Source organism: Xiphophorus maculatus, chromosome 23 (assembly GCF_002775205.1).
Source record: "Xiphophorus maculatus strain JP 163 A chromosome 23, X_maculatus-5.0-male, whole genome shotgun sequence".
NCBI lineage: Eukaryota > Metazoa > Chordata > Actinopteri > Cyprinodontiformes > Poeciliidae > Xiphophorus > Xiphophorus maculatus.
In genome coordinates this window covers 24,323,224-24,338,755 of record NC_036465.1, presented here as the reverse complement: position 1 = coordinate 24,338,755, position 15,532 = coordinate 24,323,224, and the positions used below count along the sequence as shown (strand labels likewise).

At 41.4% G+C, this 15,532-nt stretch overlaps 1 protein-coding gene across 1 annotated transcript in view; it reads right to left on the bottom strand.

The window, feature by feature from the left end:
- The window catches only part of LOC102224860 (teneurin-1-like), a 282,296-nt gene extending 272,429 nt beyond the window's left edge, over positions 1-9,867 (bottom strand). Inside the window, exon 1 of the mRNA XM_023328889.1 lies at positions 9,394-9,867. The gene's annotated coding sequence lies outside the window, so the exon portion shown is untranslated. The remainder of the gene's footprint in view (positions 1-9,393) is intronic.
- Positions 9,868-15,532: the final 5,665 nt, after the last annotated feature.

Sequence of the window (15,532 nt, the reverse complement as noted above, 5' to 3'; positions counted from 1 at the left end):
GTGACAGATCCTACCAACCAAGGTGTTGATTTTTGCAGCTCCTCCAAAGCTGCCATGGGTTTCTTGGCCACTTTTCTGATTAATGGTCTCCCTGCTTGGCCTGTCAGTTTAGGCGGACATCCATGTCCTGATTGATTTGCTGTTGTCTCAAACATTTTCAAAGTTTAGCTGATGGACTGAATCGTGCGCCATCGTACCATACATTCAAAATTCAAGGCACTGAGACAGGTGCTGCCCTAAACTTTACCGCAGATTTTCACCCTGCCATGTTTGCCGAGTCGCTTGTTCTTCATAACCTTGTTTACTCTCAAATCGTCTCTAACAAACTTCTGGTTGAATACAGTGACATGACAGCCATTTTTATTGGTCAAGATTTCTAAAGGGGTGAATTATTTCCCAATTTGTCTTGGTTTCATCGCATAAAACTGTAATTTCACAGAAAATACAATGGAATTTTGAGGGTGTAAAAGTCCATGAGGACTAAACACAAAGGCACGTCTTCGTAACATGAAGTTAATTTGGTCAATGGTGCACATGCTTGAAGTAGTCCCCCAAGTTCATGGCTGAATCGAGCCCCAGTATTAAATTTTAAAACGCTAAGCGTCCCTGGTGGTGCTGTGAAATACATTTTGAACTTTTGAACATTAACGCACTCCATTGTGTAACACACGGCTTCTAGCAGAGATGCATCAACAACCATTTTGAAGCAATTCATCTTTTCTGAGAGTTAATAATTCATGATCGTCTGGAGAAAGTAGAGCTATGAATATTACTGATGATACACATGAGGCTATTTACCAGTCAGCAGGAAATAGATGAACTCGTTCAGTGCCGGGATCCACAGTGTAACATTTGTGAGTTTTGTGTTGCTAAATAAATCATTTCATTGGCTGATTTAAAAAAGAAAGAAAGAAAGAAAGAAACCTGAATGCAACTTATTCATAAAGACTTATTGGACATGATCATAAAAAGTCAAATGTGGTTTTTTGTGTGCAGGCGCTTTGTTGTGTGACAATACACACCAAATATATTTATTTACCAACTTTGCAAAAGTGAGAAAGGGTTTAAAGTTATTCACTTTGCAGAACACTAAAACCTTTTTGACATGGGTAACATCACAGTTTATTCTGAACCACAAAAAGAAAAACATTATTGCCACTACAAGAATTATTCTTTCTCTGATGAAAACAATAGGAACTCTAATTGATCACGTTTGCAAACAACCAAATTACATATAACGGCTAGAATACTTTTGCTGCTGTACTATTTTATCTCTTTTGAAAGCATCCGGGAATGTTTACAATTTAAATTAGAATGTAGACTGCACTAATTAATTTAATTTGTAAAGTGAAGTAAGTTTATATTTCTCTACGTAAGGATACTACTGTACGCAATTATTAATTTGTAGCCAAAAGTGACAAAAACTGATTGATTTACAATTTTTCAAAAATGTTGCAATAAATTTGTATTTCCACATCATCTACTCCTACTGGATGAGCAAATCTAGCTTTTCCTATGTGACAAAACGCTACCTGCGTGGCAAGGCGCTTCATTATCAGGCACCAGTTGCCTGTTGCGTCAAAAATCATATTAGCATTATCCACCAGAATGCACATGGAAATCGGAGGCGAGGGACGGCATTATTATTGCCATTTCTGGCAGAAAACACATTTTAAATTAACACCATTTGTCTTCATAGCACTCTCATTTCATTTTATTACACAAATCTGATTTATATCCAGTTGTTTTTTTTGTCGCATTGCATTCACTCAGAGAAGTAAGATCTACTGCTGTAGCTAACGTACAACTTTCAGTTAATATATGGGATTTTACCAGTGGGGGGAAAAAACTGTTAAATTTCTCATTGCATTTTAGAGCTGCAGCTTTTCTCATGATGTAATTTATTTATATTCCGGAATCATCTCTCAAATTCTCTGCTAAACTACTGACTAAAACAAGGAGAACTGTTATGCGTCCTTGAACCATGTAGGACATGTTTCTGGACTAAGCAAAACATGTTCACTGCGTTTTCTGAAAAAAAAAAAAAAAAGTAAAAATCATTCTCAGATTATGAGATTTTATCAGGTCAGTTTTGCCCAATCTGAGCTTCGTCTAGAATAAGCAGTTTTAGGGCTTCATACATGTGAAAACGGCTACAAACAGATAGTTGTAACCCTAAAACCTGGCCGTCAAGAAGGGGTTTCTTATGGTAAGTCAACAGACAGACCAGCAGTCCCAGAAGGCGTCCAGATTGACCAATCGTGCGCCTTTACAAGTTTTGGAAACTGACAGGACAACCCCATTATCCGACCTCATCCTCGCTCTTCCTAGGTGTCTAGCTAAGAATGGGAGAAAGTTGTAATTTGCTGATTCGGCAGGGACAGAACTTTCTTCCACTCGAAGTCTGGCGGTAAATCCTGCCTCGAATATTCCACATATTAACTTTCCAGTTAATTGAGTTGGAGTATGTGCATGGACATTTCCTGCAGCCAACAACAAAACACTTTTCATTTCCAGCAGCCATTGTACAGCAGTAAAACCAGCTTCAAAGAATGAAGTGAGCAGAGCTCCAGTTGGGTTGCTACCAAGTGATGGGCTGGGCTCGGCTGGCGTCGCTAGGTGAGCTGCGGTTCCAGCTAATTGTCACTTAATGATAGGGAGTTTTGTCCAGACACCAACAACACTTTTATTTTTATTTTTTTTACAAAACAAGAAAAAAAAAAAACAGGCTGGATGTTTTTTTTAGTGCTTGAACTGTGTCATTTAGACAATTACCTGATGTCACCGTTAGCATGCTAACATTAGCATTACTTTTATGATTAGCATGCTGCATTATGCTATCTATCAACTCATAGTGTTTTCCTCTAAGTTGTTAGTTAAGTTTATAGAAACACCACCACAAAGTTGCTTGTAGATGAATTAGAGAACATTCTGAACTCTGATGTTGACCTCAAGTTAACTAAAAATATCATTTCTGAATATTTTCTTGATCTGTTTTTGATCCTTTTCATATAATGCAGCTGAAAAAAAAGAGCTGCAGGTTTCGTCTTGGCAAGAAAAGCAGGACAAAATACAACTGATGTTAACCTACTTATTTTGACACTAACTAAAAAGATGCACTCTTTGAAGTGGAGGACAGAGTATGTTGTAAAAAAATTGGTGGGAGAGGCAGAAATTGATTTTTTCTCTCCCCTCAATCGTTGTCTCCGCCGACTCAATTAATAAAAGTTTACCTGCTAGAAACGTGTGTGTGTGTGTGTGTGTGTGTGAGCCTGCCTTTAAGTGTGAGTGAAGGCGACAGTTTCCCAAAACGTTTGTTTACTTTCTCGGAGTTGGAAGCTTTATTTGTCAGATTTATTTGAGTTTCAGGTTAGTAATACCCGCAGTCTAAACTATCTCTATAAAGTAAAGAAAACACAACTGTATAGTAAAAGGATCTGCAACAGTTTTTGCAAATAGTTCAATAATCATTAGCTCAATAATCCTTTCTTCAAGATAATTAATGAACTCATAAATTTGTAAACATATAATAAACATATTTTAGACTTAGTGATTACTTGTTGATATGCAGCAACAAAAAACAAATATTACTAAAACAATAAATAAAAAGTCTCCTTTATTTGACAGAGTGTGCATAAGACTGACATGACACTGTCATAACACCTGTCATGAACATGAAGGCGTCTTTATGAATGTTCATGACTGTTGCTATGAAGTGTCACTTAGTAAATAATGACACTTTTAATGCAAACTTGCATTAAAAGTCTGTTAAAAGTGCCAACTTTGCATTAAAGTGTCATTATCTACCAAATAATGCAAAGTTGGCACTTTTAACGGACTTTTAATGCAACTTTTAAAGAAACTTTGCATTAAAAGTGTCATTATTTTCTGAATCTCCCTTCCTGACAACAGTCAGACATTCATAAAGACTCCTTCACGTTCATGACAGCTGTCATGTCACGTTTATGACTGTGTCATATTAGTCTCATGCACAATCAAAGAAAGTGTTTGTTTTATTAAAAGATTCATTATAACTGATGTTCTCACGCAGAGTTTCGCACTTACAGTCCTCCACCTAAACTCTCCAGCTAGCTGCCCAACAGGAACAAACCTCTTCAGTTAAACACAAGACTCACTTATTTTTCAAAAAGTATACAGTTGTGCAGATAATTTGTTATCTGGTGTTTCAGCCTCCTGGCTCAAATTTGAAAGGAGGATCGCTTTTTGGAAGGTGGGATGCGATTGCATTTCCACAATCTAAAATCTCACCTAACATTTATCGTTTTTTTGTTTGTTTGTTTTTTTTGGGGGGGGAGGGTTGCCCGTAGCCCAACGATAGGAACAACAGACTCCAGAGGAGACGCCAGCTGAGACACACCCAGGCTGCGTTAAAGCAGACCGCCTCGGGCCTGTGACTGTGGGTGTGCACATGTGAACCTGCCTTAGTGTGTGTGTTTTTGGCGCTACGGTAGCCGAAGGTGGTTCTGGTTGGGACACCGATGATTTTGCCTTCTAAGTTGCTCCCAGCATAAAGAGAGAATAACATTTGCTTTTGATACGAGGAGCACTCAGATGAAGAAGGTATCGTGCCAAAGAAAGCAATCTAAAAGGCTTGAAATTAATAAAGAAATGAATAAATGTATTCCGCTTTCTCCAATAGGTGGTGAAATAAACGAGAATTGGCAGCAGAAAAGTCATTAGTACGAAGATATTTCTTCCAAAGCGCAATATATCACTTGGCGAATACAGGAAATAAATAAATAAATCCGTAAACAACTTTTTTTTTAGACATATCTCATAATTACCAATTTAGAATGATAAACAGAAGGTTAATATATCTTTAAAAGACATGTTCGCCATGTTTATGTTTTGATGAACAGTGTTTTTGTTTTGTTTTTTTGGTGGTGGACAGATAGGGCCCACACATAATCTGGTCCAGATCATGTGTGGGCAGGGGCAACAGGAGTTTATCACTACAAAGAACAAATAAAGAAAGAAACTACAAACCTCCATATAAATAAGTAAACCAAAATTCTCCAGTTTTATCTATTAGGTTTTGAAATAAACAAAAACTATTAACAAATTAGCACCAAGAGTTTATTTGTTCACCCCGACATTCAATATGTCACGTTAAAACACGACTTAAAGTAAAAAAAAAAAAATTTAAAGCCTCGTACATCTGTTGAAGACCTAATTCCTACATTAAAATCATAATTTCTTGGAGCTTTATAACTTGCTTACATTATTAATAGAGGAGGACTATTAGCAAGGACTGAATGGCGAGGGCGGGGGTTAGCCAGAGGGCCTGGGGAGCAAATTTATAGAGGTAAACATTGGAAGACCCAACCTGAATGCATCTGTTGTACTTAAGAAGCCCACATAAAGGTGGAGGTTGGAGGGTGTAGGAGACGAGTTCCAACTATTTAAAGTGATGAAGCTATAGCCAAAAAAACTGATGGAGTAACACTTCTCAGTGCCACTTTTTTTTTTCTTTCTTTGTTATCGCAATAAATACTTTAAAACACTGCTGTAAAACCTGAAGCCCATATCCATCTACGACTCTGATATTCTCAGTGGATATATATTCAGTAACCCCTTGGACATCTCCAGGAACATTAGTACAAAGATACTAATTTTTACTAGGTTAATTTGACGATATTATATTTTAAACGTCACAGTGCTGGCAGTTTGCTTTGCACGGAGTTCAACGTGACAGAAACGCCAATCATCGCCGCGGGATTTGTGGAGGGAGCGGCGTCGCAGCTCGCAGGTGAACGGTGGTTCCACATCTCAGCGTTCGTGTTTGCAAAAAGTCCAGCTGTCCGATCGTTCGGCTCGCCGAAGAGCCTTTTCGCTTTGAAACGACCAGCAGGGTGGCAGACACTCTAAAGCTTTTTGGTGCTTTTGAAGCGGCTGAATTTCTCTTGTTGTGAGACGGACGCTGAGCGAGAGGAAGACGGGGGCTAAAAACTCCCACTGGGCCTCATATTGGATGCCAGTTTATGCTCTGGCTGCTGAATTAAGTGTCGTACGCTCTCGGACAAATTTTCCCCCTTCTAATTCGTGACCCCGGATTTTGTTGAAGAGTTTTTCTTTTTCATTTTGCTGGGAACTTCTCGGTCAGAAAAGAGAAGCGCGTGTGAGCGATTCCATGCGAGAGGGGAAGCATTACAGCGCCAGCGGCTACTGCATTCCTGGAATGAAAATGTATAAATAATGCAGGGATGGATAACAAAAAAAAGTACTCCCCTGCTGTCTCACACAGCTATGCACTATCCAAAGGCCATGTGATATCACTCAAATTTCTGAAAAATACAAATTATTAGGAGGTAAGGAAAGATGTTGCAGTAAGAGGTGTTTTTGTTTTCTTTTTCAACTGGGGACAATGGGATCTGCAGACAGCCGGGGCAACATGCCAGTAGCCCCTAACAATCGGCACTCCAGGGCTAAATTTGCAGGAAGTCGCACTGAAATAATGATGCGACTGCAAGCCAAGAAGCACAGGGCAAGCCACTTTGAATTTCCAAAATGCACATATGCACCTTCCCACTAAACAAAACAACAACAAAAATGAAGGGAAGAAAAAAGAAAAACTCAAAACAATAAAAGGAGGAGAAGGGAAACATCTGAAAGAAGACAATTGGCACATCAGCAAGGTAAAACCTCCGGATGTGAAAACATGACCGACAGGTCCGGTGGTCGGGTGGCTTACTGACAGAAATGCCTCCTCTGTTTTGTGTGACATAATTGCTGACGTGACGCTTCAGCTCTAGAGCCTGTCCCTCTACTTCTTAAGGTGTGCTATGGGGAAACATGCACTTAATCGGTGTGCAGCAGCCCTGCAGGGCCTCAAAAATAAATAATTATTTATTTATTTATTTTATTTATAGATAAATAAAATAAAAATCCAGGAAGGAAGCACACATTTTACAACAGCAGAGAGCTACGAACCCTAGACATGACAGACATAAACGTAACGCCACAATCATCCGCCGCCGCTGCCTCCATACATCTAAATCATCTCCCATATGCAGAGAGCAGATGTTTGTGTGAATGGGGTGAAACCCCCACAAAAAGAGGGGTGTGTGTGCGTGTGTTAGCCAACCTCCGCTGTGTGCATTTTATTAATCACACACATCATCACAACATCAAAGGACCGCCCTGACGCAACATCTGCCAAGCTGTTACACTTCCAAGAGCAACGATAACATGCTTAGCTTAGAGATTGCACTGATCGCATCACGAGAGGCGGAATCGGCCGATTTTTTCCCTCCCCCCTCGCCGATCTGCGGGTTGAACTCGCGATTCATTTCGCTTCGAAATGCATCGAAAACGAAGCGCCGGCAACATTTTCTGTCTGTAAGCACATCCGGCAACAGCACATACTTTTTTTTTTTTTCCACACAACTCACTAGAGTGTGGTAATAAAAAAAAATAAAAAAAAGAGAAGAAGATCAAATGAAGGTTATTAACATATGTTTTGATGTAGAAATTGGGATATTTGTGTAATTGCCTCATTTTTCCATCACTTGCAGCACATTTGTCTACCATTTTTCTGCGTTAAAGACTTTGTAGGATTGAGAAATCTAGATAACTGGAATTGGCAGGTCTGACCTTAAAAAAAAAAAATAATGAAATAAAACAAATAAAAATCTGGACCAGCCAAGAAGGCCCTGATAAGTGCATCTGTATATTGGAGTTTAACTGCCCTTAATGCCCAAACCTGACTTTGATTTTTTTTATTAAACAAACGTCATGCTAAAGCGTAGGAAGAGTGGTGAGGACACTCTGATGGTGGAAGACAATTTTCAGGAAATCGTCCCTCAAATATCTTTTTTTTATTATTATTATAAACTCAGGCTGCTCTAAATTGCTCAAACCTAAAACAAATCAGATTTATTTCTTCGTTTATTTTATTTTTTTGTCATTATGGCTTTCAATAAAAATACACACTTGTGGAAGATTCAGATGCAAAGTGCCTCATTGCCCAACCTGAGCCAGAAGATGGAGGAGGAATAATCCGGGGTTGTAATGACTGGGTTGGTTTCTATGTTCAGATCCTACAGGTTCAAACGTAGATATAACCGACCCAGAGCTAGCAGTGGCTGGAGGAGAAGCAGGCCATCTCAGCCCGGAGGACAATTTGCATCTTTTCAAATCTAATAGCTCATAGTAAAACAAGGCCCAACTACCAAAAACCCTCACTTCAGAATTCTTCTGATTTTTCTCCCATCATCTATGATCCATTTTCCCATCTATTGCACAAGCATAGTGTATTATTTATTTGTATTTTTGTACCCTCCCTAACTATAGTTTACTCAAAGCAATTATTCATAATCCACTGTGAAGGGGAGCAGCAGTGAGCAGGTCTAATTCAGGTCTAACAGAGCATGTCCATCCTTGGTGCAATTTGTGCAGCCTTCACATTAATTAGAATGTATCAACAAAAATTAAAAATAAAAATATCCATCTGGGTTTTAATTGTTGTTGCCCCAACGCGCTTTCTAATAAAATATTAATAAATATGTTTTTATAGTCTTTTCTTTTTTCCTTTCTTCTTCTGCAGCATCGTTCAGTGCTGGCAGAAGTTGCAGGGGAGAAAAAAAAAAGGGATTTAAAAAAGAAAAAAGAAAAGAAAACAGACGCTCGGCTGCGGATCAGATCGGCGCACACGGTGTTCAAATGTGTCCTGACGTGCCTGCTGGAGCCGCGCTGGTGCTCATGTCTGTAACCACACACAGCCCGGGCCAATCGAGCGAAGGCTGCTGATGCTGGCGGGGTGTATGTGTGTGTGCGTGTGTGTGCGGGGGTGCGTGTGAGGGGACGGTGAGGAGGGGGGTTTGAGATCTGCAACCCGTCTGGTTCTGAGCGCTTTAGATAGGAGAGCCAGAAGTGGAGGCGAAAACAACTCAGGGCGAAGCTTGCAGTTTGCAGAGAGGAGGCGAGAGGAAGAGGAGGAAGAGGAGGGGGGTGGGGGGCTGGAGGAGGTGGAGGGACACATGAAGCAGGCATGCCCGGCTGCTGATCCGCACCCCCCACCCCCACCCCCGCCATGAACTGTCATCATTCAGACCGCTGGAAACGAAGTCACTCCGTGTCCCCCACTCTTCCAAAAAAAAAAAAAAAAAAAAAAAAAAAACGAGGGGTGATGATGATTTATATAGAAAAGGAGCAGCACGTACACACACACGCATTCACGTACCCCCTGTTTTTCCTTACATTCTGCCTCACATGCAAACACATTCACACACCGCGGGTCATACAGCACCGCAGAACAGCTGATAATAAGCATTTCCTGCATCGCAGCCGACACGCACTATAGCCAGTCTTCCCCCATAGACAGAAAAAATTACAATAATAACAATAAAGGCCAAAACTAAAGACGTCGCTCACCTTTCCGACGTAAAGCCATTCCTTTAGTCCGACTCTGTGCTTACAGACGCTGAATACTTGAGCAAACCAACCTTCCCTTCCTCCCTCCTCCTCCTCCTCCTTCTTGTTGGAAATGTGCTCCTGTTTTAAAAAAAAATGTGATGGTCTGGCTCTGAGGTGGCGGTGCTGATGCTGATGATGCTGCTCGCTCCCGAATGCCGACAGAGAGGACGACGGAACGATTTGCGCGGAATAGGAAGGGATCTCCTGGCAGAGGCTGCGCGCCAGCAAACAAGCAAACCAGTCAGTCAGTCAGTCGTGCTGTGCTGCACTGCGAGAGAGAGAAACAGAGAGAGTGTGTGTGTGTGTGTATGCAAAGGAGGGAGTATAGTGTATGGAGTCCGACGCGGTGCGTTTAGCCGCGGTTGAACCCAAATGAGGCTGATGCTGCTGGAGCTGCCGGTGAGGGGCTCGGTGCTGCTGGAGCACTTTGCCTGGATCGTACCACCGCTCCGATTGGAGAGGGGGTGTGGCACAGACACGGGAACTAAAAGAAAATAAGAAGGAAAAAAAAAAAAAAGAAAAGAAAAAGAAAATAACGCGCATCGGCGTCAGGAGGTCGTCTGGACCGCCGGTTCGAGTCGTTCAGCTGCTGCCGTATGGCTGCGCCGCGGGCCCGCGGAGTGCTGACTCACCATCACAAAGTTCACTGTTTTCCTGCCTGGAAGCGAAGCAGAAGCACGCTGCTAGAAAAGTGACGAGCACAAAACCTGTTCCAGTGATCAACAGGCCAGAGAGCTGCTGTAGTGAGGAGAAATATCTCATGCGGAGGCACCTCGATAAGTTAGAAACTAACAGAATTATTCATTTAGTCACATTTCAGGCGTTTGTTTTCGTTTATTAAGAGTCAAAAGGGCAATAAAAGTCATTTTTAATACAGACGTCGTGCACATGCTTTGGCAACTTCACTCAGAGAGAGATTACATGTTTCTTGCTAAACAAGCTGGATGTTTTCAGGGCGCTACAAGTAAATGGAAAGTTGAGTGGAAGAAAAAAAGTGAGAAAGAAATTATGTTGTTTAATTACATTTTCAGTGGATGGGGGAAAACGGCAACACATTTTTGGGGTCTTGTCAGTTCTAAGCCAAAACCATTCAGCTAACATCAATAAATATTTGTTCAGTTTGTAATCATCATCCTCAATAACATATGGCGTTAACGTTTTTTTAACTGAATTACTGCAGATTAACTTTTTGATAATATGCTCTTTTGTCGTAGAACACTTAAACCGTCTTCATGGACTTAGGGAGGTAAACCTTCTTTTTATTTTTAAAAGACCTTTTTCAGTGGTAATTTTTTTGTACAGTAAACCTACAGTACAGTAACTAAGTGTGGATTCTCCAACATACGATGTTGGGTTTTTTAAAAAAAAAAAAAAAGCACACCTTAGCTCAGTTTTGCTTTGTGCATATTTGGGAAGAGGTTAAGAACCACCAGAAGCCCAATAATTTTCTGGCATCACTTTCCCATAGACACTAAAGCAGGGGTGTCAAACTCCAGTCCTGGAGGGCCGCTGTCCTGCAACTATTAGATATGCCTCTGCTGCACACCTGAATAGAATAATTAGGTCATTAAGGCTCTGGAGAACTGATCTACACAAGGAGGAGGTAATTAAGCCGTTTCATTCCAGCGTTTTGTACCTGTGGCACATCTAAAACCTGCAGGACAGCGGCTCTTGAGGACTGGAGTTTGAGACCTGTACACTAAAGCATTTCCTTTGCATTCGAGGATTCAAACGGATTCAACCTTGAACCAGAGTTAGACTTGGATGTCCCTCCGTGCCACGATGGATGCCTCCATTGAGAGAGAAGCTAAAGGAAACAGTGACAGTGATCAGTCTTACAAGTTGAACTGGTATAAATATGTCTAAATGTTTACACCTCCTTGGTTTAATTGCATTTTTGAGACACAGGAAGTGATTAAAAGCTGTTTTTTGATTCCGTCACCTTACATGGTGCAGTACAGGAAGGCTTGGGTTTAGTCTGAACTTGCACGACTTTAACTTCTTTGTTCTGAAACTGGTGTGGGAGAGTTTTCTTGTTTTTTTTTTCTGTACAAAAACATACCAATAAAGAAAAATACAGAAAACCAGCAAATGTACATATCCAAAGGGAAACTGACCCTCTGCTTTCTGTGATGTCACCAGAGACATGCGCGCACTATTTCTGGGAGGGTAGATTTGATCTAAATTAAACACCGATTCCAAAAACAAGACCGAAAGAAACACAAGATTGTTTTAGACACAAACTGTATCTAAAGGGAGTGTGATTGATTCCTCGGAGAAGTCTGCCTCGTAGCTTTAACACGGAGAACGTGACACTAATTTATAGCTCCGCCGGGCGCCGGTGTGCATTTGCACCTGCACATCATCCCATAAAATCTGTTTTTCTCTGCTAAATGAGCCACCTAACGAGTCTAACCCGTGCTCTCTGTGTGATGCCTTTGGTGTGGGTTTTTCCAGCCACTTCTTATGCATACTCCTCGTGAATGACAGGCGTTCTAATGATGCAGTTTATTATTTCCCCAAAGCACCATACGCACGGGGCTACAAACAACCACTATGACAGCTGCTTCAGTCTATCTGCCTCTCAGCCTGTCTTGCCGTATCCCCAGCACAACACGGCGGTATGCATCTTTTATCACCAATGGGTTTTGGCACTTTCTGTCACTTCCATCACCAGGCCTGCTCTAAATGGAGGCCGCGAGTCCAGCAGCTCAGCAACGCGGGGAGGGGAAGCGATCTAATGGATGGAAGACGTTTTAATAAAACCCTCCGTCTCCGGCGCAGAGGTCACCTGCGCACTTCCCGCTTCTGACAGCGGACGGAGAGGAAGTCGGACGCGTCACCCGAGCACTAGCCAAGGACTGGCCAGTAGGAGTAATCAAACCTATTGTTGTGTGTGTGTGACTGATAACCATTGAGGGATTATTGATGCTTACAGGCACATTGTGGAAGCAGCATGGATGAGCAGCTGCTTAAACAACTGGAATGCGCAGTTTATAATTTATGTATGACTCACAGGGAAACTAGACTGGAGAGCTGTTAGTTGACCAAGACTTTTGGATTTTTATTTCTCCACTAATCTCACTTCCTGTAACATTTCGCTACACAATGTGGACAAATGTTAATGGGTTTAATGCGAGAGACCAACACGGAGAATGGTACATTTGTGAAATTGAAGAAAAATCAATACATTTTGAATGTTTTAAAGCTAAAAATTAGGAAATATAATGTTCATTTATAACCCCTGAATAGAATCCAATAGAGGTGTGCGATGAGGTGCATTCTGCTTTCGATTTGTTACCAAGTAAACACAGGGCTGGGATCGCCAATATGATACCGATATTGATACTGATACTTTTTAAGTTGGACACATAACCAAACTTCTGACCTTTGCGTGTTTTTGTTTCTTCTTTCGTTTGCTCGGCTTTTTGTTTCACTCGTTTTGTTCAAACCTATTACAAAGTTTACATCTACAAAGCAGGCTAACTTATAAACATGGCAAACAGTAACAATAAGAAACAAAAGACAAACCCTTCAAATGCAGAAACGAGTCATTTGACAGCAAATCAAAACACAGAAACTGATACAAAAACAAAAGAGGGAATCTAAAACTGCCAAGTACTGAAAGAACCATGCTGGCATTGATCCGATACTGATACAGACCTGGTATCGATATTTTGGATCAACTTCTTTTATTATCCTGTCATTTTGGCCACTATGAATGACAGAAATATAACGTCATCATCATGTTTACACTGCTATCATGTTACAGGGACAGGTTAAGCTGGAAAAAGCTGTGTGTGAAAGTGGGTGGAGCTTAATACAGAGCAAATTGTGTACAATAAAAAAAAAAACAACAGCTCTACAAGACATTTCGAAAAGACTTAAAACTTGGGCAAAGGTACACCAACAAAACCAGAGCTGTAATGGAGTAATTGAGAGCAAAGCACAGCCACATGTTACAGAATACACCCAAGATTTTATTGAGAATATTTGACATGACTTGAAAACAGATATGTACAGATGCTCTCAACTAAATTTGATTGAGCTTTAGCTGTTTGGCAGAGGAGAACAAGAAACAATGTCGGCCTGTAGATGTGCAAGGCAACAGATGTGAGCAGTAAAAGGTGCTTAAAGTGAAATAGGCGTGTTGGCTCTGACCGGGCTGCACACAACACCATCATTTCTGTTTCAGCTTACAGTTATACAGTGTAGTGTATGTTGGTTTATTATAGAAAATCCCAACAAAGTCAGCATCAGCTTATGGCTGTTCTTTTTTTTTTTGTACAACGCTAAAGAAAAAGTACAAGGTGTATCAATGTTTTTGCAAGGTACTTGTGAGACACAGAGAGAAAAGAAAATACATTTTGGCGTTCTTTCTTTTTTTTCTATTCCATGAAGTGATGGTGAGGAAGCGTCGTTTTCACAAAGTGATGCGTTAAAAGACGACTAACTGAAGTATTTGCTGCATTTTCAACATCTGTTATATGCAAACAACCCTGTATAACAGAAAAGAAAAGAAAAAAAAGGGCATTTTGAAACTTCGGAAGCAAAAAAAAAAAATGGAAGCAGGAAAATGGAAATTCTCAGACGCAGCTCAAGTACCTCAAACAGGAACTGCTCCTCGTTCCTCCGCCGGCGGGAAACAATCCTGGATTTTGATTAGGATTCCAGCGTCTTCAAGAGCCCTGTGAAGGGGGAGCCGGCTCACGCTGGAAAGCCCGCGCGTTTCAGAAACTCCATGTTTGCCTGCAGAGTCCTAATGGCAGGCACATTACACCTCCAGTGGCTGGGTAAACGCTCTCTTAAAAGAGCACTTCCTCGTTTCCCCCCCCCCTCCGACACATCTCACCGAGGTATCTCCTTGACAACTGGGCTCAATGCAGAAATTTGAAATGTCACAGTGTTTTACTGTGATTCCTTTTCTACCATTATGGCCTATCGAGGCGAGATAATGGACGCAGGGAGGAGCGGTTATGGTCTGGCCTCGCATATTCTCCCGCAAAACAAGTCTGGCGAAAAGTTGAGGGGGAGACTTTTGCCTCCTCGATGTGCTTGGAGTTCGGAGAGGCTCTGCATCCGAATCTGTCACAAGCTTTCAGGCTAAGTAAAGTTAAGGAAGTGAAACCAGCCGACATTTTATTTGATAATAAGCATCATTAGGGCCACAGATGCTCTAGTAGTGCCTATTAGAGTGCATTTCAGACATAATGTCGGTTACATTAAATTTGATGTCATCTTATTATAGTGTAAATCACATTAAACGTTATAACCTCATTAAGTAGTATCTCATCGGGCAAAAAAAAAAGACAAGAAGAATGTCGGTGGAAACAAAAGGAAAGCAGCACTACCTCCATGAGATAATGTTTGCAGATCCAATTATTCCTGCCCCATTTGGACAAAGTGGAAGCACAGCTGAGGGAGAGTACCAGGAGAGTTTTGTTGCAGCGTGAGGAAACAGAAAGAATGCCAAAACGGAGCGCAGGAAAAGAGGAAACCAAGTGGGAAGGTGTCCGTTATTAACCTGATTTCTCACACCTTTCTTTGTCAGGTTACGAGCCGCGGGGTGGTTATTTTTCCACAGAACCTCCTCGGAAAGCGGCGGGGATGTGAGGTCACGTGCCGTCGTGAGACAAGGAGGTAGCTCCGTTACGCAATCCCTGCCTTAATGCTGCCAGAAGCCTCGGCGCTAATGTCGGATTTTAGGTACACATGCACTACTTCGCTTCACAGCTGGAGTCCGGCTCCGGGAGCAGGTTCCTCATTCCTTGTGCGTTCAGAAAGCAAAGCCAGCTGAGTATTTTTTTAAATTCCCCCCCCACTCCTCTTCTCAGAACTCCGTGTACCTTGTGGGCTTGTGATCGATTGGAAGGTGATCAATTTAGGAGGGTCGTTGCACACTGTAACTACAAACCAACAATTATTCATTCAGCCGTTTACAGCAAATCTCTTCGACGATCTTCCTTTTTTTCCCCTCCTGCTCTGTCCGTTTGTTTTGAGTTTCCTTCTAGAATATTCTCCCGGTTTGCCCCACGGTTTTTTTCCCCCCTTTTTTCTCGATTTTCCTTCTCGTTTCTTTCCTCCCCTCTCGCTCTCA